Here is a 25,346-nt window from a genome sequence, read left to right on the forward strand (position 1 = left end):
GCAGGATATGTCAATATCATTATAGACACTTGAGTTGGAACCATTAATCCTCCTCCATTAGGATTGGCTAGCTTGGTAAATGTAATTGGTTCATCAAAGACCTTCTATAATGTGTCATTATTTACAATAGGTAGTATTTGTAGAAAGATAGCCCTAAGATGGTCCATAGCATTAAAATAAATCTAGATTACAACTTGAACTAGTATAGTGTAGGATATTTCCAACTTGCAATAAGCCATATGAAAGTGATCATTGAAATAGGAAATGGTCTCCACTGGATCCCTTTTTATTGATATGAATTGATGATGTATCATAGATGGGTTGACGATTATTTTAAATTTCTTAAGGAACAACTTTTCAAAGACAACCCAATTCTAGATACATCTTGGTGGGAATTCACATACCAGTTAAAGGAAACTTCTCCCAATGAGTATGGGAATAAACTAGGGACCACATTCTCCTATTTAATTTCTTTTGGTTGCATATTTCTTTAATTATTTTTATATGGTCCTTAGCTATTTGTGTTTCTCCATAGATGAATCTCGGGCATAATTTCTTAGGATTCTTGGGAAGCTCGTTAAGTGCACCTTGTAATTTAATTGGTGAATTTATTTCATTTGAAAAAAAGGCCATTAGTGGAGGATTTGGTGGATTATGGGTGGAGGTTGGTTCAAAGGTGGAATTAGAGATGATGAAATTTGGAATGGAAGTGGTAGAATTTTTGGTAGTCCTTTGTCACTGTGAGGTTTATGATAATGACTAAGTTCTAAGAACTCTAGTTCACTATCTAAAGATCTTAAAGCTCACTAAAATAGAGATGGTGGATCAAGATCTTCTACATTCTATTAATTCTAGAAAAAGTGCACCTCTCCAAAAGTGCACTCTCTCAAAATAGTGCACCTATGCACCTTTTGATAGTTTCAGATGGAAATTTTTTTGAACTTCCAAAAACTACAAAATTTGACAAGAGGGAGTTTTTTTTTCTTCTAAATGGTTTAAAGCCCCACTTCTAGTGCCACTTCTATTAAGCTATCATTTCACATGATGCTTAATAAGAGAAATTCTTTCAAACTCCTCTCTTAAAAAGTTAATCTAGTATCAACTCAAAGGTTCCAGGAGAACTTCCAACCTACAAAAATCTAGTCAAAATGAAGATAAATGTGTATGTTCATGAGGAGGCCTTTACTAGTTCAACCAATTTTGGATGAGATGTTTGATTTACTATTTTGAAAAACTAACCATAAAAGAGATATATATTTGGTATTTTTTGTTTTATGGTCAATGAAATTTATTGATGCAACTATATGAATTCCTATTTTAACAAAATGTTATCAAAGAAAATAACAAAGATAAGGTAACAAGAGATTAAAGAAAATAACTTGAAAGGGAAATTCCTAATGAACATAAACCATGGTAATAACATATTTTCGAGTTAAATCATCATAAAGAATAGGTAGGAAACTAATGAAAATAGGAGGAGTGCTTCCTCAATTCCACTGATGTAATCGTAGATGGGAACTCAATAATAAGTAAAAGATGTTTCACTTCTCATCAAATTGCAAGGCCATAGAAAGTGCACTCATGCAAGACAAGAAGCTATATAGGAACAATAGGTGATCTTCTCCAATTTAGTACATCAGCAAAAAAATTTAACACAAGATAAACATCATAACTAAAAGGGCCACACAATCATAACAACACAATAAAACCATTTTCTTCATTATTATCCATGGACATGCATTCACAAAAAAATGCACACTAGCAAGAATAAGTACACTCAAAATGAGAGCATCAAGAGCTATATTATTGAATCAAAATAAACAAATTGGAGTGCATATTACATCCATGCATTTATAAAAAATCATCTTCTGCCTTCATGCTAGGAAAGAGAGTTATTAAAATGTAATTCATGCTAAAAACTAATAAAACAAATCTAATTATATACAAAATAACACTCTAAATGGTGCTATGTAGGTCTCCACCCTTGTTTATATCAACTAATGGGTTCATGAACCTTTATATGACTTAAAAGAATTAACAAAGAAGAAGACAAGAAGAAGAAAGCTACAAGAGGATCTAAGAGTCACTAGAAACTCTAAAAATGGAAGCTTGACCTTCTTTGAATGTTTATAGCAATTGAATTATCATCAAAATGCATTGTTGGTGTATGGAATGCTCTTAAAATAATAACTAGTAGTTAACTATTGGCACATAACTACTTGTTCAAAAATTCTAACAAATGTTTGAGAATAGTGCACTTGCACACCTTGATGATGGGTTCCAGAAATGCAAAGTTTTCCCAAGTGTTAAAATTGAATTTCTAGTGCCTGGGTTTCCTTCTCTTTTACAAAAAAATGATTTTTGGATGTTTCCCATTGAATTTATCAATTATCTCCATTACTTGGGTAGCCTCTAGTAAATCCAAAGCTCCATACGTAGACTTTACTAATTGCCATTAATTGTTGACCTCTATTTGAGTTGCCACAAAAACCTCAAGTTTGGTGGCTAGTTCTAACAATATCTACTCAGGCTTGAATGCTTGCATAATATCTTGATTTGATGAAACATCTTCAAAGGTTTACTTTTAATTTTTGGACCATTGACTAAACTAAGTTGAGCTTTGTTGTTTACTCATCTTCAAAAATTTAAAGGCAAGTAGTGTTTTTGATTAAGAAAAATAAGTATTATAGGGATCTTGAAACCCAAGATTTTTTACATAATAACTAAAATAATTATTTTAAATAAAGTCCAAACCATATGCATCTACCTATAAAAAGCCATAACAAAAGAAAAGCCCACAGCTAGGAAACAAAAGCTAGATACTTTAAATAGAGGAAAGAATGAAGAAAAAAATAAGAAAGCTATTATTTCTCACTATCTAGATCCTATAAATTTTCTACTTCCTCATTGGTACTCTGGATCTCCACTCCCACACATTCTCGGTTCAGGTCATTAGATCATTCCACTAGGCCCTTGGTCTCTTTCATTTCTCCCTCGGTCTACCTGAGGTCCATACTGGCCTTTTCTTCCTTTTCCCCACCAATTCTTGCATTTTTCAGCAATTTGCCCAAATAATTGATGTTCTCATTTAGATTGTTTAGAGTGGTAATCACATGATTAGCCAGGTTTTGGTTTGATGTCTCCATTCTTTGCACCCTTTTCTCAACCTTTGAGAGATGATCCTCCTAGTTGATAGGATAACCTTGGTCATTGCTCATCCTTTGTCCTTCCTCCTGGCTCCTTTTCTCCTTAAGCTCTTCAATCTCATGGAACAACCAATTGATAGAAAAAAAGTTATCTATCATGTTGTTCTTGGAATTTTTGAGTAGATTGAGCCTTATTTGTCTTCCACTGTCTAAAATTACTACCAAAGTTGGGTCTATGAGTTCATCAAAATGGGCTTTTCCATTCATATCTTCCATGACTTACAGTTTCATTGTCTCCCTGACAATCCCCATCTTTGTCATTTTAGTGTTGAAGTTTCTCCATGACCTCCTATCTTTCATAATTATCTCCTCACTATCTTCCACCATGGTTTCCTTAATCTTCCCTTGTGATGGAGAGATAGAAGGGAGGGGGCCCAAAACCTCAGGGGTCTAATCTTTTCTCTCTCTTGGTAGCAACTCCTCCTTAGCCTTTCTCTTCTTAGGGTTCCCTAGTAGAATAATAACATCCTCCCCCTTCTTCTCACTGTACTTCCCCCCTCTTCTCTTCCTCAAACTCCATTTCCTCTTCTTCTTCAATGTACTCCTCTTCCTCCTATTTCACAGGTTTGGGGGTTAAGCCCTAAGGACTCTTTCTACTAGGAACAATGCTGGCTGAGGGAGAAATTTTCTCCCCTCCCTTAGGCTTCTTGCTTTTCAAGGAGGTGTTATCCTCATCTTTTGAACTTAGACTTTGAACTTCCTTAGAATCGAAATAGTTTGAGCTCCTAGTAGCCTTTGAGGCATCTTGAGAGTGGCCTAAAGATTTACCCCTCATTGGAGACATAAGATATTCATAAACCAATAGAAGAAAACCCTCATGGAGGGCTAGGTTTGCATTGGGTTTCTTCTTAAAATGCTCAATGGTCTTACTCATTGAAGTAAATAGATAAAAAGGAAAGGGAATTTTTATGCCATGTCTAAAATTGTTTAATAGAACAAAGTGGTGTATTCTGAACCTATTAAATCTAGTTTCCAGAGATATAAATTCAATAACTACCCTTAAAACATACCTACACAACTTTTTTATCAACTCCATTTCGTAGTATGTCTCGACCTTTGCTAACTACTTTCATTCTTCCTCATTCTTCACAAAATTTTTAAATGCACTAGCTGACATTTTCTTATCCCTATAAAAAAAATCCCCTCCATTGGAATCTCTGTGACCTGAGCTATCATTTCCATATTGACCTGGTGAGAGACCCCATCAGTTTTTACACATCTATCCTTCTAGGAATTCACCATGAGTTTGGTGATCTCCTTATCAAAATCATGAAGTTTCTCAATGTACCTTGCTATTCCACCCTTATCCATTTTGTTCTAGACCTTCATTCTATTCCTCCATTTTTCTGCCTCCCCAATTAGCTTATTCCTACTCCTCTCCTAAACCATCTTGATCTCTTGTTCAAAAATCCTAAACTAGTTCTCATAGACTTCAACTTCTTGCAATTTTCATATCCCTAAATCTTTTTTTCATTTGGAAATTTTAATGGGGATAGGAAAAGCAGCCCATAAAATGTGTCACACATACACAAAATGATGGAGAGTTATTACCATCCCATGATTTTCATTAACATCTTGTCATACTTGAAATCTTACATATCTTTCCATAATTAATATTAGATTGCCTTCATACTTCCTGGATATGTTCCAGCATTATAATATCTTTCATGACCACTAGAAAGATGTCACCATTGTGCCACATCATTGCTGTGTTTTTGGCTACTACCTCATTTACAAACTAGTCCATGGCTGAGTTGGCCTCTCTATACATAGGGTTGACATAGACTCTTTTGAATTTTTCCAACTCTGATGAAACCTCCTCCACCACATTTGCAATGGTGCAAGAGGGCTTAGATAAACCTTTTAAAAAATTTATTATATTTAAAGAGTCTTCCTCCAACAAAAGGTTCTCAATTTTGGTAGCCAGAGCTAGTTTCACAATATGACAAGCCACACTAGCCTCTACAAAGTGATTCATCTGAGTCCCTAAGGGATAAGAGAAAGTTGCAACTCCCAATCCATGACCATTTCTTATAATTCCTCCATAGCTAGCATGGCTAGGATTCCCTTTCGTTGCCTCATCAAAATTGGCTTTATGCCATTCTTTTGGGGGAGAAAGCCACTTAGCTTCCTATCTTTGCCTCTCCTTGTCCTCTTTCTTTTCTATGTTGTTTCCTCCTTCTTCAATGTTTCTCCCCTTTCTAATGGAAAAATTTTCCTTCATACTGTTAATAATTTTATCTATAGTAATAAAAGCAAGGGCTTCCCTATCTCTAAAGATACAATTATTTCTCTCTTTCCATATTCCCTAGCAGAAATGTGGAAGAGACTAGGAATATATCATCTATGTCTTCATTCCTTTACACATACTTGTCCAATGTCTAAAGAAATCCTAGATGTTGGCCAGTTTACACCAAGTGACTCCATAGCCCCTAGTCATGAGATCCCATACCTCTAAGGAGTAGGGATAGTGAATAAAAAGGTGATTAGTTATCTCCAAATCATGCTTACAAAGGATACACCTATTTGGGATAATCTAACCCCTTTTAGCTAAGTGATCTAAAGAATTTTTTCTTGAAGAAGTAGCTAGAAGAATATGTTGATTTTCATAGTGAGGCCAATCATCCAAACCTTTTCCTAGATGGATTTCTCAATCCTATTCCATAGTGAGAAGTAACCTAAAGCAATTGAATATAATGCATTGGAATTGTCTCCCCATATAATTTCTTCCCTCTTATTATTAAGGATCATGGCATTCAAGATGGTCATTAGAGGTTTAAGATCCTAGGAAACTAGGGATAGGTCCTTCCATCCCTGATTAGTTCTATAGTCACTAACTTTTAGGCCAAATCTTCTTATACATAAATCAGCCCATCTCTCATAGTTAGGACGATCTATGAGGGGCCCTTGGCTTAACTAATTATCCTACCAAAATAAGATACTTTCCCCATTTCCTACTGTCCACTTTGCCTTTGATTTAGCTAAAGATTTTCCTTAAGGATCCCATTCCAGATAAAGGATCCATGTGGAAGATCTGCTTCACTAAATATGAAGCTAAGAGACTACATTCTCAAATACTTTTCCACCATGATATACCACCATTCTCTAGAACTTTGAAAAATGTGCCATTTTTACTTCTCTAATAGAGCATTATTGAGGTGTCTGATTTTTTTGATGCCTAAACCACCATAGCTTTTTGGTAGGAAAACATTGTTCCATGACACTAAATGATTTTTTTTTTTTTTTCATCAACCCCTATCCACAAAAAATCCCTCTGGATTTTCTCCATTCTATCTGCATATTTAACTAGGATCCTAAAAAGGCTAAGGTATAAGTTGGGAGGTTTTGAAGAGTAGATTTCACCAAGGTACATTTTCTTGCTTGACTAAGGATAGATCCTTTCCATCCTACCAGCTTCTTGTTAAATCTATCAATAATACCATTATAGAAATATTTTGATAGTTTAGACACTAGTGGCATTCCAAGATAACTAGCTAGAAGAGACCCCACACCACATATTAGGATGCGAGCTATCTTTCTTATCACTCAATTGGGGTGTTTACAAAGAAGACTAAACTTTTTTCCCAGTTTATAGCATGTCCTAAACTCCTTGTGTAGGTATCCAACAAACATTTTAACACCTTAGCCTCTTGAACTGTGGCTTCCCCACCCAGAAATGTGTCATCCACAAATTACTGATGGGAAAATGCAATCTGTATGAATGATGGCTTAAGACCATGCAGACTTTGATCCTATCTTTTCCTTAGGATTAATCTCCCAATGCACTTAGTCATAATAATGAAAAGAACAAGGGATAAGTGATCACCCTATCTAAGCCCTATCGAGGGGTAAAAGAAATTTGAGGGAGCTCCATTGATTAAAATAGCTAAAGAGGGGGTGGAGACAAGCTAAAGAATTAGTTTACAAACCTATCCATCAAATCCAAAAGTCTGGAGAACTACCTTCAAGAAGACGTAGTCCACCCTATCATAGGATTTTGATAGGTCCAACTTGAGCAAGAATCCTTCCCCCTTCCCAACTTCCAAAGATTGAATCACCTCATGAACTATCATTATTGAGTCTAGGATCTATCTCCCTAGGACAAAGCCAGTTTGCTATGGAGCAATAATCAAATGGAGAATACTAAGAATCTTGGTGGTCAAAATGTTTGAAATGATTTTATAGAAAGAATTGCATAGACTTATGGATCTAAATTTATCCATCGAGTAAGCCCCCGATGTTTTTGAGATTAAAACCAAAAATGTAGCATTAAGTTCATTTAGGAGGTTCTCAGTCCCAAAAAATTTGTGCACTACCTTTACCACATCCACTTTGACCACCTCCCAATATTTTTTGAAAAATAATGTTGGGAAGCCATCCAACCCTAGAGCTTTGTTAGAAGGGAGAGATAATAGAGCTTGATAAATTTAATGTGAAGAGGGAATAGCCTTCAACATTAAATTATGATGTTCTTGTAATAGACTGGGGATTGAAGTCAAAATATCCTCTCGATCTTTTAGAAAAAGTGAGGGGTCCTTAGAAAGAAGTGAAGAAAAGTAATGCACTACTTCATCTGCGATCTCATTTTCATTTGTCAAAGTGGCCTGCCCCCTCTTTATACTCAAAATCCTATTATGTGCATGGTGTTTTAAGGTGGAGAGATGGAAGAACCTAGTATTCTGATCCCCCTCTTTGAGCCAATTGACTCTAGATCTTTACTTCCAAAAGTACTCTTTCCTACTAATGATGTTGTGGAGATCAAATAGGATAAACCTTTCTTCAATCCTATTTTGATTGTTTAATCCTTCCTATTGAATCTTTTACTAGAATTTTCAAAGCTGGTTTGTCTTCTCATCCTTCTCCTAGAAGATATGCCCAAAATCTTTCTTATTCTAGACTTTGATGTTTCTTTTCATATTTTTCAGTTTTTAAGCTATCCTAAACATTTTTCTACCTTCCACCTCTATATTTTACCAAGAGGAAATCTTAGCTTCCAAATTTGGGTGGGAAGTCCACATCTTCTTGAAATAGAAAGGAAAATTTTGTTTGACCATCAAAGGGATGAATGAAAGAAAAATGGGTGAGTGGTTTGAGCTAACTCTAGGAAGAAGAGAAAGTCTACACATGTGGGTTTGCATCTAGTCTAGGGAAATGAGGGTTCTGTCTAGACAAACCTAGATGCAATCCCCAACAGTTCTCCTATTTGACCAAGGGAATCATCCTCTTGAAAGATCAACATCCATAAAGGCTAGATTGTTAATAAAATTATAGAGGTCTAATTTACTTTCTTGATCCAAGGCTAGTCCCCTTTATTTTTCTTCATTTAATAGGGAAGTGTTGAAATCCCCCATAATAACACCTTTATTTATATTACTATTTTGAATTGCATCAAGAATCTTAGCCAAAAAAACCCTTCTCTCCCTTTTAATATCAAGAGCATATGCATTTAGAATAAACCAGGAGTCACCAAAATGAACATGGGAAACCTTACAAAGGAGAGTATTATCTTCATTAAGAATAGTAGAGATCTAGAAAGGATTTTTTATGAAAGAGCATCAAAACCCACTTGCAGCTCCCTCTAAACCTATGGCCTCACTACTCATATTAAAACTAAAGGTCAACTTTCCTACCATGTCTTTTCTCATCTTTGTTCCTTGAATCAGTAAAAAATTAGGTCTTTGGTCTCTAATCATATTCTAGACTATCTCTTATTTGTCGGTACCATTCAGGCCCCTTATGTTCCAAGATATGATCTTCATTCCTTTTTATAGAATGTTCCTTAATGGTTATCTAGCTCCCATCTGCCAAGTTCTTTCTAGCCTCCTCTTGCAATGCCTAACTTAGACTTTTTCTACGTAGAGACTTTGGTTTTAACCCAACTTCTATGTTGGCCCTACTTTTGGTCATCACTAGAGGTAGTGGGAGATGATCTCAATTTTGATTTTTCTTATTTTTAACCATAGTTCCCTTACCTCTATTGTCTTGAGAGAAACTGTTTATCCATTCCTCCAATTTTGAGATCTATTTTTGGGAAGAGTTGTTGATTAGATCAAAAAACTTCATCCCCAAGGTATTGGATGTTGGCAGATTCACTAAAGGAGCCAAAGGGAGGTCCAAGGAAAGCCTTTTATTCTAAACCTCAACTTCTATCACCTACCCTACATGACTTACCTCTTCTCCTTTGTTTCCTTTTCTTAGTTTGTGATTAGAGTCCTTTGGGAGTTCTCCTAGTTCTTTGGTTGGGGTTAGTGATTCTGTTACCAACTTGTTCTCCATTCAGGGGTCCTCTAGTATATCGACCTCTTGGTCTTTCTTATTTAGTTGTTTCTTACTAGCCACTTCTATAGCTTGGGGCTCAACATTGTGGTCCTTATTTTCTGACACCTTTGATCCTTTACCTCCTTCATTGCTTTGATCTTCTTCTTGGTCAAGGACATTATTCTTTTCCTCGGTCCTATCTTGGTTCTCTAAAGTATTGGTCATTTTCTATTTCCAAACCATTTTCTTACCCTTTTCTGAAGTACCAATAAACTTACTCTTTTTCCCTTCTACCTTAGCTTTAGGACATTGGTTTGCCTTGTGCCCAGATTTTAGATAGAGGAAACATGCAAATGGTATAGTCTCATAAATTAGTTTTTGAACATACACTCATAGTTTTGAGTGGAACATCACTATTTCTATCATGTCTACACCTTCCCTTACCCCTATTCAAATATAAGCATAGGTAAAGTGTCTTTTTGAAGCTGTAATTGAATCTATTAAGAGGATCAACCCAAAGGAGCTTGAAACCCCTACAAAAACATCTTCATTCCAGAATTCTAAGGGGAGCTTTGGAACCCTTACCCAAATAGGGGCTTGCACAAAAAAAGAGTTGTTCATATTCAGCTTAGAAGACCACTTTTAAAGAACCGAAGTGGAATGACCTATAGCCCATGACCCCTCACACAAAATGTTTGAGAGGTCTTCCATGCAAAAAAATTCAAAAGACAAAAATCCATTAGCCATTGCTGTGACAGACACTTGACCTTTTAGGGCCCATTTCTTCTTAATGAAAGATATCACAATATATATATTTGGCCTTGGCCCTAAGAATTTACCAACCAAAGTCAAAGCCATTGATGCAATGCTATGATCCACAAGCTTGTCCATAATGGAAATGGCATAGGATCCTTTCTCTACCTCAAGGAGAATCTTAACAGGTGGGGAAGAAAACTTACCTATAGGCTTAGCCCAAAAAGGTAATGTTCATTTAGCAGAGCCTAGTAGAACCCCCTTAACAATCAATAGAATCTTGTACAACACCTTGGGTGGAGCATCTGGGTCCCCATCATCTTTTTTTGTCTGGTCTCTTGTGCTAGAAGATTCCTAACTATCCTCCTTCTGTGACTCGTGCCCCAAGCCAAGGGCCTGATTTCAACATTTTATAGAAATCCCACCCTATTTAGAGTTTGAATTTTGAAAATCATTCTTTCCTCCCTTTTTATTCCTCACCATCCTCTGATATGTTTTCGTTAAGGTTTTTGGCTACTTGTTCCTACAACTATAGTTATTGCATCTCTTCTTTCATATCTTTTTGGTTATATTATCCACAATGTGTATACTACACTATCATTTTCATTGTTCCAAGTACCAACACACAATATTTAGTGACTCTTAGGGTCAATTTCATGTAGCATGCTTGAGAATGTTCAAGCAATCAATGGGGTGGGACAAGATTGGAACTTAAAGGCAAGTAGTGTTATAGTATGTTTCTACTTCAAAAAATTTCTCTTGAGTTTTCTTCCTCAATCTTCAAATATCCTCATGTAGTCCTTGTATGACTTTATTACCAGTGGATATCTTCTCGATCCAATCATTGAGCTTAACAAGCTCATCAGTAGTGTGTATTTCTATAAGTATATGATGACTTTCACCATTTATTGATGTCAAATCTTACAGGTCTTTTTCCCCATATATATACCTCATCCATCAACCCAAAATACTGGTTCACTATGGACACCATCTTATCTACACTTGACTAAATATAGTGTAATAGGTTAAAGTTCCCATGTGTTATTTGAAGACCTTTATCCTCAAAATTGTGACACTATTGGTGACATGCATCCAAAAATGGGTCTATCTATATAGTTCCCTTTTCTTCTCTCTCTGGTGTCACAACAAGAGTGATCTTTGAATGATCTAGGTCTATTAGGGCCACAACTCCGTGCAAATAGCCTCTTAGAAGCTCATTCAGTTTCCTCAACATAATCAAATTAGACTCATCTTGGTCCATATGCCTAAACATAACATTCATTCCCATAGTGATCATTACTTTTGTAGTATCTACCATGGGCCTTCCTAAAATGACCTCCTTTATTTTGTAATCATTAGGAATCAATTCCTTGGTGTCACTATGTGGAGGAGGAATAGTTATATGCACAGGCAAGTCCTCATCTTGGTTCTTTATAATGAAGTCTCAAGCTCATGGGTCACCTATAGGTGGTTTAGGCTTCTCGATGTCTTTGATTAGCTCTCTTTCTCCTTCATTGGTAATTAGATCCAAGTGTTTCTTTTGAAAAAAGATAAACATCCTCTTCAGTCATTTTAGTGTGGTACTCATTGGAGACATATATTTGACCGAAGATGTGGTTTCTACTATAGGCCCCTTTCCCTTATTAGTCCTCTTTAGAGTCTTCTCCCTTTGAGAAAGATCAACAATTTGAGTCTCTATATTTGCTTAGGTGAATAGCCTGGCCTCTGTATCATGAGGATTTTGTTGAGGTTCCTCAGGTATTTGCACCTCCTTTGATACTTCATTAGCTTGTAGTTTTTAGGGCTTTGCTTCCTCCACTACTTGTTCTTCTATTTCTATAGAGAGTAAAAGTGGTGTTGATGAGCCTTTGTATAAGAATGAAAAATCTTTAAATGATGGTAGTGGTATACCAAAAGGTCCTTAAGGTAGACAGGACAATTGATTCTAGGTCTGTACTAGGGATTCATTCATGAGAGTGTCTCTTATCTTCTCACCTACCATCTTAGTGCCTACTAGCATGAAGTAAAAATAAAAGAGGTCAAAGACATCTATTTCTTGCCCCTCCATATCAATTATCCATTTCTTTTCTCCTCTAAAGTAGACACTTGAACGGGATCTTTTGGAATAGGAGGTGTAACCATTGAGATTCTCCTCCTCTCTTTTCTATAGCTCTAGTAGCACAGGTCCTTTGAGTCAAGGGAGCATATTTGATCTCCTCCCCTTCTTCTTCTTCCACCTTAGCTTTAGAGATTATTTTAGGCACCTGTGGGGGTGGAGTGTTCTTTTTCTTCAACCTTGTCCTTTGTGCCCCCACTATAGTGGGCTCAATCCTAGATTTTTTAGGTGTTGATGGGGAGGACTCTTCTTCTATACCTATTGGTGGAACCCTATATTCTTCCTCTTCCTATGGAAGCACTTACTCAATTTCTTGGACTTCAGTGACTATGTCAGCTTAGGCCTCTATTGGTTAAGAATTTTCCTATTCTAGTTTAGGCTCATGAGGCTGATCCATTTTCTTCTTATCTTTTGCCCCTATCAGCTTCAAAGTACTCAACCTCTTGCTCATGTTGATGCATAATTTTTGGCCTCATTGGAGATTAAGTCAAGAAGTTTGGTACCATTACTTTTGCACTTTTACCATTGATAGGGCATGTTGTTGCTTCAAGAGAAATAGCCTGAGGAATTGGATCAAGTGTGAAAGGTTTCTTGATCCATTCCCTTGTCAATTGGGCTATATGGCAAGCTCTAGGATTAATATTTCAGTTCTCATCCCTTCCAATCTTTTCACTTATTATAAGCCTATCAAATATTTTATCCCTATTATACAATGGGTCCAATACATCCTTAGTATCCTTCTTCACGACCTTTAATGGGATCTTTATCTTTAGCACTTTCTTTGCCAAATATAGAGTTATCCTACAATAATCGATAATTTAGATATCATATTCATTTATTGAAATCATCTAGTGATCGTCCAATGCATCTTCATGCACAAACTACTTCCCTTCCAAGTGCTACAAAATCCCAATATTTTCAAACTATGAGTGAGGGGAATTTTACTCTTCCAATGGATATTGATCCCATTCTAAATCAAAAGTAGAAATATCCTACTTTTACTTAACTTCAAAGGCACCGATTTCCATGGGCCATCGCTAGGTTTTCTCATGTTGTTTTCTCAGTCTATCATATGCAAATGTGAGTTTCCTAGAAATCTCCAAAAAAATGAGCCTATCTAATGGATACATCAAGAGTTTCTTTGGATAGTTAAATGTACTGATGCACTTAAAAGCCCAAAATTTTCACTTTGTCTCTAGTTTTGACACCCAAGACTTTCCCAATCAAAGACTAAGGCTTGAACCAAACTCTTGGGGGTGTCCAAAAATGACCTAGGCCCAAAACTAGGGTATCCCTATTTCTATGAGAAATGGGGTGTACATTGTGAAACCAAAACATGTCCCAAGCAAATCCATTAGAGAAAATATGATCAAAGAGAAGTGCAATGGTGCTTTAAGTGGTCATTTTTGAGTACATAAGATAGTGGATTTTGTTCAGGGGTTTTAGTACTAGCCTATCTTAAATAGAGATGTGAAGAGGTATGTGGAATGTTGCATGGTTTGTTATAAATCCAAGGGAGTTACCACCAATGCAGGATTGTACCAAACCTTAAGACCTTGGGAATGTCTAAGCATGGACTTTCTAGTGGGACTACTTGAAACCAAGCACAATTTTGATAGTGTCTATGTAACTGTTGATAGGTTCAACAAAATGGCCCACCTTTTTCCATGTAAAACCATTCATGATGCATGTGCCATTGTAAATTTATTCTATAGGGAAGTAGTAAGGATCCATGGACTTCCTCTCAACATTGTGTAATAGAGATACTAGGTTTATGAATCACTTTTGAAAGACTCTGTAGCACAAGCTAGATAAAACCCTATCCTTTGGATCTACCTACCATCCTCAAATAGATGGGAAGATAGAGGTGGTTAATAGGATCCTAGGAAACCTCTTGAGATACTTGATCAAGGAGTATGGTTAGAATTAGGATCACATTATTGCACAAGAAAAGTATGCCTACAATGATACTGTAAATAGGACTACTAGGAAAATTCCTTTTCAAGTGGTCTATGGAGTGCATCCTAGAGGAATTCTTGAACTAAAAGACATGAAGACAAGTGTAGAGGTTAGTGGGGTAGTTGAAGAATTTGTTGTTTCCATGAAAAAAGCTCATGATATGGTAAAGAAAATCTTGGAGAAGAATATAGTGAAGATGAAGCAATGGGAAGATGCAAGATAGAGTCATGTTCAATTTGCATTTGGGGACTATTTCATGATTCACCCTAACAAGCATAGGTTGTCCAAAGGAGAATGTCATAAGTTTCAGATGAGGAAGCTAGACCCATGCAAGATTCTAGCCATGTATGGAGCCAATCCATACGAGTTGATCTACCAAAAGATATGGGCTTATCAACTACTTTTATTGTTGAAAATTTGGTAGCCTACAAGGGTCCTACTCCACCTTCCATTCTAATGGTGGATATAGACTTTCAAGACCTTGTCACTACCTTGCCCAAGCCATCTATTAAGTAGTCACAAGTTGGGAAGATATTGAGCTCTAAGTTCGATAAGGTGACTAGAAAAAAAAAAACATAAATCATCTTGTGAAATGGGTTTGAAAACTAGATAGTGAAGCCACTTGGGTTGTAGAATGAGACTTCAAGAATCATGGCATTAATCCTTCTCTAATTCACTCTTAAAGTCCTAGAACTTTTAGCTCATTGGGGGACTATGGTGCAGGAGCACCTAGGGTAATTGGTTAGAAATGAAATAAGAGTCTTGGAAAAAACTTAATAATAATTAGGTACTTATTTGTTAGGTATTTGTGCATGTAAATACATAATGACATGCATTATAGGCAACTTGGTGTCAACATGTTGCATTGGCAAAATGTTGTCAGTTAGGTCCAAAGGTGAAAAAAGCTATCTTAGAGGACTATTTAAGTCTACGAGGGTAGTTAGGAATAGAAATGGACTAAAAATCATCTAAATAAATTAAATATTTTATTTGGAGCCATAATGTGTAGCCTCATAAAGTCTAAAGTGTAAAAATGCAAAAATTGCACATTGACAATTTTGCAATTTTTACAATTTCTTGTTGAAAAGTTGCAAAAGAGGTTAGAAAAACAAGGAGGTTACCAATGAGTAGGAGTTGGTTTGGTAAATTTTTAAATGAATTTTTAAATCCCTCCAAGTCACCATTATATGGGTTGGAAGTTTAGGGAGTACAGATGAAAACAACTCATAGAGAATCGCTAACAGTTTTGAATGAAATAGAGTGGATTTCATAGCAATGTGATTGATTTGAGTTTTGGTGTTTGGAAATAGAGTTAGTTTCATAGAAATTTAATTGATATTAGTTTTGAAATTTTATTTTATTTTCTAATTATTTATTACTTTCTTTATGTTTTTTTTTGAAGGGTCTATCAATTCATTGGTGATTGCAATAAATGTTTTTGTAATCTACCTAGTTGTTGGCTTGTACTTGGGCATACTTTACAAAATGGTGTCTTCCAAAATTCCCCATTGTTAAGATTATATGAAACCTTGAGTAATTATAGTAGATATATTTTACTTTTTATGATAGGAAGGATGGAGAAGGAAGCACAAGCCCATGCCTTTTCCTTGGAAGGCCTAGGTGAGACTAGGCTAATCTGGACTAGAAATTAAAACATGGAGGGAAAACTTCTTGCAAGGGTAAGTCTTTTTAAATGGATTGGATTTCATGGATGGATTGATAATAGAGTGAAGACATTATGATTGTAAGGATAAGTGTTGAAAGTCTCTAGTAAGAGAGAAAGAGTAGATCAACTTCTAACTAGTCTAAATTATTGTCAATCCCTACAAAACCCTTAAAAATTGGGTTAGGAAATCTGGTACACATTGGGAACCTAAGAACTCATTAATCTTGATGGTATTTGAAAAAATAATTTTGAATTGGAGTTTTTTTTGGATCTTGTTAAGGAAAGATTTTCAATTATCCAAGATTATTCCATTAAGAGGGATAATTAGGGGTTATTATGCCTAAAAGGAGTTTTCCTTTTTTTTGAAGAGATCATACAAGAAGAAAATGAATGGAATGTGAGAAATGGATGGAATGAATTCCAAAACACCCTAGGAAGAACCTTCAATCCTTGCAAGATGAGATAAGTCATTAGGGAGTCTTAGGAAGAATTTTCAAGCTAGTATACAAACCTAAATGAGTAGGTTGGTCTAAGAGAAAGTTGTCTTCAAACAATTAAGGTTAACCTTGTGTAAGTAGAGGATATCAAGGAGTGAAAATCATCTATCTACACCTCCCTAGACTATTTCTATCAATATTCATGTGCATCCTAAGGTAAACCCTATGTGTATATATTAGCTATCTATTCTTTTGTATTCACATATTCCATTCTCCCTTATTTACCTTGAACTATTTCTCTAAAGTAATGATACTTGATTGTAATGTGCTTTGTCTTTGTGTATATCACAAGGTTCTTAGATATGTTTATATCACTTTTATTGTCATATTATATTACCATAGGTTTAATGATTTCCTCCTTTATTCCTTTAAGTAACTATTTAATCCATGCCACATTTGGGTGATTCGCTGCAACAACCACATGTTCAACTTCAGCAATAGATTGGTTAATACAATTTTGTTTCTTTCTAGTCAAAGTGATCAATCTTTTTCCTAAGAAAAATGCTCCACCAGTTGTACTTTTTTTTTTATCAATGTTTCCAACCCAATCAACATCTATATAGGCCCCCAATTCAAAGTTTTCATTTTTTCTTGTAGTATAGACCATAGTCTTATGTTCCTTTTAAGTATCTCATAATAATTTTGATAGCCATTAAATTATTCTCCTTAATATTTGTAGAAAATATTGCAATAATCCAAATTTATAGTGCAATATTAGGTCTACTATGAACTACAAATTGTAATTTTCTAATCATAGACATATACAATGTTTGATTTACTTCAACTAAATCATCATTTTTGGATATTTTGTGTCCTGTCACCAAAGGAGTATCAACTAGTTTTGAATCCTCCACACCAAAAAATTTCAAGATTTCCTTCACATACTTGGATTGAGTGATGTAAATACCATATTTCATTTGACATACTTGTAAACCATCAAAGAACTTTATTTCTCCAAACGTAGAAAATTGACATTAAGGTCAATTTTTCTATCTATAATGACTCAACACTTAGTCAAATGGTTACATTTCTATCAAGCTCTATAGTTTTTTTTGAGCTTATCATTCATCCAACAGTGTTAAGCAAGTGTCTCAATTGCTACCAAGCTAAATAGACAATTTGTAGTTCATGCTGAGCTACATAACATCTACTGAGTATTAGAGATAGTTTTTAGTATAGACTAAGCATAGTAGTGTCTACCAAGCTATCCAATAGAAGAGATGGAGACTCCAATGTTAACTAAGCTCTATAGTGTTAACCAAGCTCTACAGTGTCTACCAAGCTTGCATTGTTAACTTAGTGAATCTAGTGTTGACCAATTCATGTAGTGTCAACTAAGTGATTTAGTAGCTACCAACTTTCTCAATATTCACTGAGCCACATAGTGTTGACCAAGTTCAAGCTACTTGAAGAGTGATTAGTATGGACCAAGCTTCAACTTCAACTGAGTGCAAAAGTTTATCAAGCATTGATAGTGTTTTCCATTTATCAAAACATCACTAAGTTTGTTATCAGAACTTGATTTATAATAGTTGGACCAAATTTGTGAATTATGATGAGTTTGGTATTCAACCAACTTTAAGGGCCCATTTGGTTGCTGGAATACAACTATAATAGTCATTGAGAATTAGAATATCTAATTGTATTCTTCATTTGGTGCATGAAATGGGAATGGGGAATAGGAATATGTATTCCATTTTAGCCCCAAAATGAGCATAGATCAATTCTCAAAAATACTTTTTATTGGAATGGAGAATAGGAATGAGAAGAGTTTCCACACACAAATCACTCTCTTTAGCATATACTCCAATTTCCACACTAGATTTGAAGATGTGATCTCCATTCTTCTACAACTCTTGAGTGCCTCCATGAATGTTGGATTAAAAGTGATTTTTTTGAAGGTTCCATTGGGTACTCCTTCATAGATGAGAATCTCCATGCTCTTAAAATTGTTAACATCATCAAGTGGGAGTATGGTAGAGGAAACTAATGAAGGATAGTTTTGTGCACCATGACCACACATGATGGGGAATGTTTGGAACACCTATTTTTTCTGTAGTTGAGGAGGATTTAATCTTTTTAGGTGAAGATGAAGATATTTACATCAGAGAACATATGTGTGAATAGGTACAAGTTGTTCTCCTCATTGATGGTATTTGTCTTTACCAAAAAAAGGAGCTGGAAGCTCCTTCACTCGATCTTTAGGGATGAATTCATAATCTGCCTCACTTTTGCCTTGCTCAAGTTTAAATTCAAAATCTATTGCTTGTGATCACTAGCATGGAAGTTTGAGATGGGGAATTTGATGCCCTATTTTATGTATAGCTCTTTTAATTTTCTTTCTTCAATGGCCACTTTCTTCTGGTGAGATATCATGGAATGCAATTGCTGGGCATTTACTAGGCATTAGGTGGGTAAATACTGAACAGATCATGAAAATTTTGATCCAGAAACTACTGCCTATTTGAAAGAATTCCTAATTAAATTTTAGATGAACCAAACAAGAATGCAATTTCCATTTTCCAATCCCATTCCCCAATCCTAATCCCATTCTCATTTTCCATTCTAATTTTCTATTCCTATATTTGTAATGAAATGGGTCCTTAAAGATAATGACTTGGATTGGAACATGTAATGCATTGTATCATATCCAAATATGAATGAAAAGAAGATCAATAAATGTATGAGTGTGAATTAAAGAAGGGTACAAGTAGTATAAGGGACAATAGAGATTTTCCTATCATTGCTAGGTGATCATTGCAATACAAGGAATCTCATTCAACAAATCAAAGTTTTAGATTAAAAATCATCCTAATAGGTGCATCAGTCAAATTGTTTAATAGGGTAGACTTAACAATATTTTTCTAAATCTCTTAACTGAGTGCATACTTCATTATATATTTGTAAATCCTTTAACAAGGTGAAACTCATGGTCCTTATTGCTCCTAATAGGGTAGATAACCAAAAGTGGTCAATTGTAAGCCTTAACAGGTTAACTTTATACTATAGCACTAAATCTTGTGGGTATCATCCCCAACCCAGTTTTACTTTATAATTGGAAGGTTTTTGGGTTACCATATCTTGTGTCAAAATGTTTTGAATGTTTTATTGCTTTCATTCTTTCATACATGTAATCAGATCAACTTAATATATGAAGGATTAATTGGTGGAGTAAGATAAAGTTTTATTCGTTCTTGATTCACCCCTCCACTCTTAGTAACCTAGCCTACCTTATATTTCCAAAAATTGGTATCAGATGTACTAGTACTCATAGAAGAAGTTATACATCTTGAGATAAGGTCAGAGGAAATGGAGGTATATAGGCTAGATAAGGCTATTGAGAATGAAAAGTTGGATTTGGAATTAACCATTGGACAACCCAAGAAAGAAAAGAAGCAACTCTCTCAATGATTGAAAAGAAGGAAAGATCTTGTAGTACAAATGGGTGAAAATCTCTACACTACAAGAAGTATCAAAGACTTATGTCTAGAAAGAAATTTAGATGAAGTTGATACAACAATCAACGACCTATTGGAGAAGAATTCCAATCTTCAAGAAGAAGTCAAAATTTTTAAAAGAGAGCAAGAATTCTAATCAGTTAGATTATGTGAAGTCATGGAAGAAAAAGACAAAGCCAAAGAAGTGATGGAAGAAAAGGACAATGAAATCCAAAAATTATCCCTTCAATAAGCAAACTTTATTGATTAACTCGATGATGCAAATCAAGAACTTATCAATCGAAGGATAGAGAATGAAAGACCACATAATGATCTCATCATTAAAAAGCTAACTGATGAAAGAATGATGAAATCTCAAGAAAGCATGAATCAAGTGAATGAGAAAAGTTAGTATAGACACAAAGGAAAAGCTAGATTAGGATATACAAAAAAGGTGAGTCATCCCAGCAAGGAGCTAAAAAGAAAAAAAGGCCTACTTGTAATCATTGTGGTAAGATAGGTCATACATTAAAAAAATGTTGGAGCAATGGTAAAGAAAAATTAAATGGAAAGTGTTACAATTGCAACAACCCTAGTCATGGAGAAAGTGAATACATAGAGAAACCTAAGTTTGCAGGAAATTATCACAATTGAAAGAAGGGACACAAATCTTTAGAGTGAAATGTTGCAAATATAAGAGGAGTAACTGGGGGGGTGAATTAGTTACCACTATAACAAATCCTAGATCACTTAGATGTCAACTATAAAATGTAGACTAGTAAAACATATTATTGTTGATACTCGGTAAACACACAATAATTGTTGTAACTCAATAAATGCAAAGTATGAATTACTTTAACAAATCTTAAGATGTTATCAAAAATTAATTGCAAGCATGAAACAAATAACATAAACACATGAGATACCAAGATTTAATGTCAAAACCCAATTTGGGAAAAAGAACCAACGTAACTAGTTACTAGTTTTCACTCTTTTCAAGTGAGCCCTATTGGAAGCCAACCTTGTTAAAGGTTATAAAACACATTGTTAAGTGTGACCCTATTAAAGGATTTAATCACCCTATTAGGAGCAGCCTTGCAAAAGGTCTTGAAATAATTCAATGGAATTGCCACCTCGTTAGAAGATTTACAAATGGTTGTTAAACCAACTTTGTTAAGAGATTTTAGATCACTGTTACAATGGTTAGAGAGTAACAATGAAATGGTTTGATTGTGGTGCAACTAAATTGCTCATTATAGAGCTCTACTTTGGTTCATACTTGATCCTTCCTAATCAAATGATACTTTTCTACTCCACAAGGATGTCTACTTATCCTTCATGTTTGCTTCCTCTCTTATCTATTTCAACTCATTCAACTTGCACATATCACATATCTTTTGAAATCACAACTTGACCTTTTACTTATACCTTTTAGATTCTCAAGTTGGCTCAAATACAAATTAGAATAACCAATATTCATCACCTCAATCAGCTAGAATCAATAGGTAAAATAATTAAGGTTTACATGCCAAAATTAGAAAATCCTTTCGTAGCCAACCCAACTTGGTAGAAATTGATTCTAAAGTGATTTCTTGTGTTAACCAACAGAAGCTTGCTTAGCACTAAAAAACTACAAAATTCCTTTGGTAACTGAGTGAACTCAGTTAACATAGACTCTATTCAACTTTACCTTCATTAATCAAGTGAGAACGGTTAACACTCTTTTCTTCTTAACTTCCTTTGATGCCTAAGTAAGCTTGGTAGAAATTCCCTTCTGCATAGAGTAAACTCAAAAATGCTCAGTAGACTAGGAAAATTGTTCTCACTGACCAAGTGAGCTCAGTATGCACCGACTGTCAACTAATATGACATTTGTGTAACATCAAGGACAACACACAACTAATCAATTGTATTGAACAATATCCCTGTTTAGCATTGATGGAAACACAATATGTCATAGCATAATGAAATTTTGAGAACAATACTTCCTCTACCAAAAAGTTCCTCCCTCTATGAACAAATTGTTTAACTTCTCCCTCTACAAAATTTTAGAAAGATATGACAGTAAACTTCTCCCTCTTTGATAACACATGCAAAGACAATTTTGATTAGTGCCAATGTACCTTGAGTATAGATTCATCTACAATATGTCTTTGTCAATACTACATCAACTAATTGATCTTCAACTTGGTTCCTATGGATGCATCATTAAACTTTATTTAGTGAGCTTTAGATAGGGGAATGAACCCTAGCTTACCTCTTAGATACAAAAATTCATTCTTAGGTAATGGCTTTGTGAATATATTTGCAATTTGTTCTTTTGTATACACATATTCCAATATGACTTCTTTTTCCTATACTAATTCTCTTACAAAGTGATATTTGATAGCAATGTGCTTTATTTTGGAATCCATCACTAGATTCTTGGATATGTTGATTCCACTAGTGTTATCACAATACAACCTTCATTCTAATTCTCTTACAAAGTGATATTTGATAGCAATGTGCTTTGTTTTGGAATGCATCATTAGAATCTTGGATATGTTGATTGCACTGGTGTTATCACAATACATCACTATTGGCTTTTTGATTTCAACCTTCATTCCTTCCAAAAACTATTTGAACCAAACAATGTTAGAACAATTCACTACTATTGCTACATATTTTTCTTTTACTATGGATTGAGATGTGTAGTTTTGCATCTTGCTTATCTAGGATACCAAACTTTTACCAAGAAAGAATGCTCCACCACTAGTGTTTTTTCTGTCATCAAGATTTCCTACCCAATCAGCATTAGTAAATATTTTTAGGTCAAGGTTGCCTCCAACTTTGTACCATAATTCATAGTCTTCAGTACCTTTTAGGTATCTCAAGATTCTTTTTATTACCATCATGTGGTTTTCTTTGGATTTAGTTGAGAATCTTGCCACTATCCCAACTACTGAGGCAATATTAGGCCTTGTATTTACCACATATTGTAGTTTCCCAATCATTAATCTATATAGGGTTTGATCTACTTCTTTAGAATCATCATCTTTTGTAAGCTTAAGTCTAGTACACATGGGGGTTCCAACTAGTTTTGAATCTTCCATTCCAAATTTCTTGTGTATCTCTTTGATGTACTTAGATTGAGTGATATAGATACCATTTTTTTGCTATTGTATCTACAATCCAAGAAAGAATTTTATTTCACCAAACATGGACATTTCAAATTCTTTGTTCACTTGTTCTGAAAATGCCTTGCTTAAATCATCATTTCCTATGAATAGAGTATCATCCACAAATATTTCTGCCAACACAATCTTCTTGTCCAGTCCTTCCTTGATGTATAGGTTGTTGTTATTATTTGTTCTTTGAAAACCAATCCATATCAAATAGTTATGTAGTCTTTCATACTAGGCTCTAAGAGCTTGTTTGAGACCATATAGGGCTTTGTGTAGCTTGCAGGCCATGTCCCTTTCATCTAGATTAACAAAACCTTTTAGTTGTTCAATGTAGACTACCTCATCAAGAATTCCATTAAAAAATGTAGATTTAATATCCATCTGATATACTTTGAATCTTCTATGAAATGATTAAGCTAGTAAAGTCCTAACACCTTTTAATCTTGCAACAAGGGAAAATGTTTCACTGTAACCAATATCTTGTTCATGAGAATAACCTTTACATACCGATCTTGCTTTTTTTCTTGACACTTTTCCATCTTCATTTAGCTTATTTCTAAATACCCATTTTGTACCAATTACATTTTTATCTTTGGGCCTAGGTACAAGAGTCCAAGTTTTATTCTTTTCTATCTATTATATTTCTTCATTCATAGCCTCAATCCAACTTTCATTTTCCAATGCATCTTTAACACTTCTAGGTTCAAATTTAGCAAGTAAAAATGTACCTTTTAGTTTGCTTCTTGTCATTGTTCCATCAGATTTGTCTCTAATAATTTCATCAAGAACATGATGCCTTCTAACATATTTAGCCAATATAGGTTCTTTGACCTCCGAAAAAACTGTACTGTGTTCATTTTGAATTTCAACTTCTAGCTCGAGTCATTCTATTTATAGCTCAGGTTCTTCACACTTGGTATGCACTAACTTGGTAGCCTTTGAATTTGACTCAGATCCCTGTGACTTCATTTGTACTTCTTACAACTTGATAGTTGATGGAGATTTGGTCAGCTCAAGAGATGATGTATCCTTTTTTTCAAATGTGTTTGGAAATCTATCAGGTTCATCGTAGATAGATCTTTTGTGGTCTTCTGGATACTTTTTGCTTTCTTCTTTTGTCTTTTCTACAAACTCATCAATTCTCACATGTGCACTTTCTATGATTTTGTGAGTAGACAAATTTAGACATTTGTATGGTTTGCTTTTGTAGGAATATCCTAGAAATATTCCTTCATCACCTTTTACATAAAATTTTCCTTTTCTAGATTCTTTCAAGATACAACATTTTCTATCAAATACTTTTAAGTAACTTACATTGGGTTTGTGGCCATACCATAGTTCATAGGGAGTTTTTTTGAGTCCATCAATTGAACTTGGTTCAAATTATGAACTACAATGCTAATAGCTTCCTTCCAATATTTGATAGAAACATTATTCTCAATCATTAGTGTCCTTGCACAATCCATGATGGATCTATTTCTTCTTTTAGATATTCCATTCTGCTGAGCAGTACCAAGGGCTGATACTTGTCTTTTGATTCCTCTCTCAATGTAGATATTGTTGAATTCATTTGAGATGAAATCACCTCCTCTATCTGATCTCAAGCATTTCAATCTTTTTTTAGTTTCTTTTTCTACTCTAGCCAGATACCATTTGAATTTTTCAAAAGCTTCTAATTTGTCTCTTAGATACATAATAGTCATCATTCTAGAATAATCATCAAGAAGAATGAAAAACTTTTCTCCACTATAAGTTTCTATTCCAATGGGTCCATACAAATCAGAATGCACAATTTCTAAGACATCTTTATATTGATAGTTTTTGCTCTTAAAACTAGTCTTTCCTATTTTACCAATTTAGCAATTCTTGCATAATCCAACATTAGGTATATTCAAACTAGGAAGACCTCTTACTCTTCTAAGTTTTCTAATTTTGACCATATTATCAAAGTTTACATGACATAATCTTCTGTGCCATAGCCAACTTTCTTCTATTTAAGCAATGAAACATGAACAATTTGCAAGATCAAGATAAAATATGTTACCTTATATTTTCCCAACTAATCAAATCATATTTTTTTGGTTATCCAATAGTCTTGCCTTGCCATTCATGAATTCTACCTTGAATCCAATTTTGTTTAGCTATGCCACACTTAGTAAATTATGTTTTAGTCCTTCAACCCAATAGGCATTGTCACATACAAGTTCATTGGTTAATGAGATTCAATCTTTCCCTTTTATGCAACAAGGTTCATTGTTTCCAAACCTTACACTACCTTCATAATAGTGTT

This window comes from Cupressus sempervirens, chromosome 7 (assembly GCF_028749045.1).
Source record: "Cupressus sempervirens isolate cs-2001-9-10 chromosome 7, ASM2874904v1, whole genome shotgun sequence".
NCBI lineage: Eukaryota > Viridiplantae > Streptophyta > Pinopsida > Cupressales > Cupressaceae > Cupressus > Cupressus sempervirens.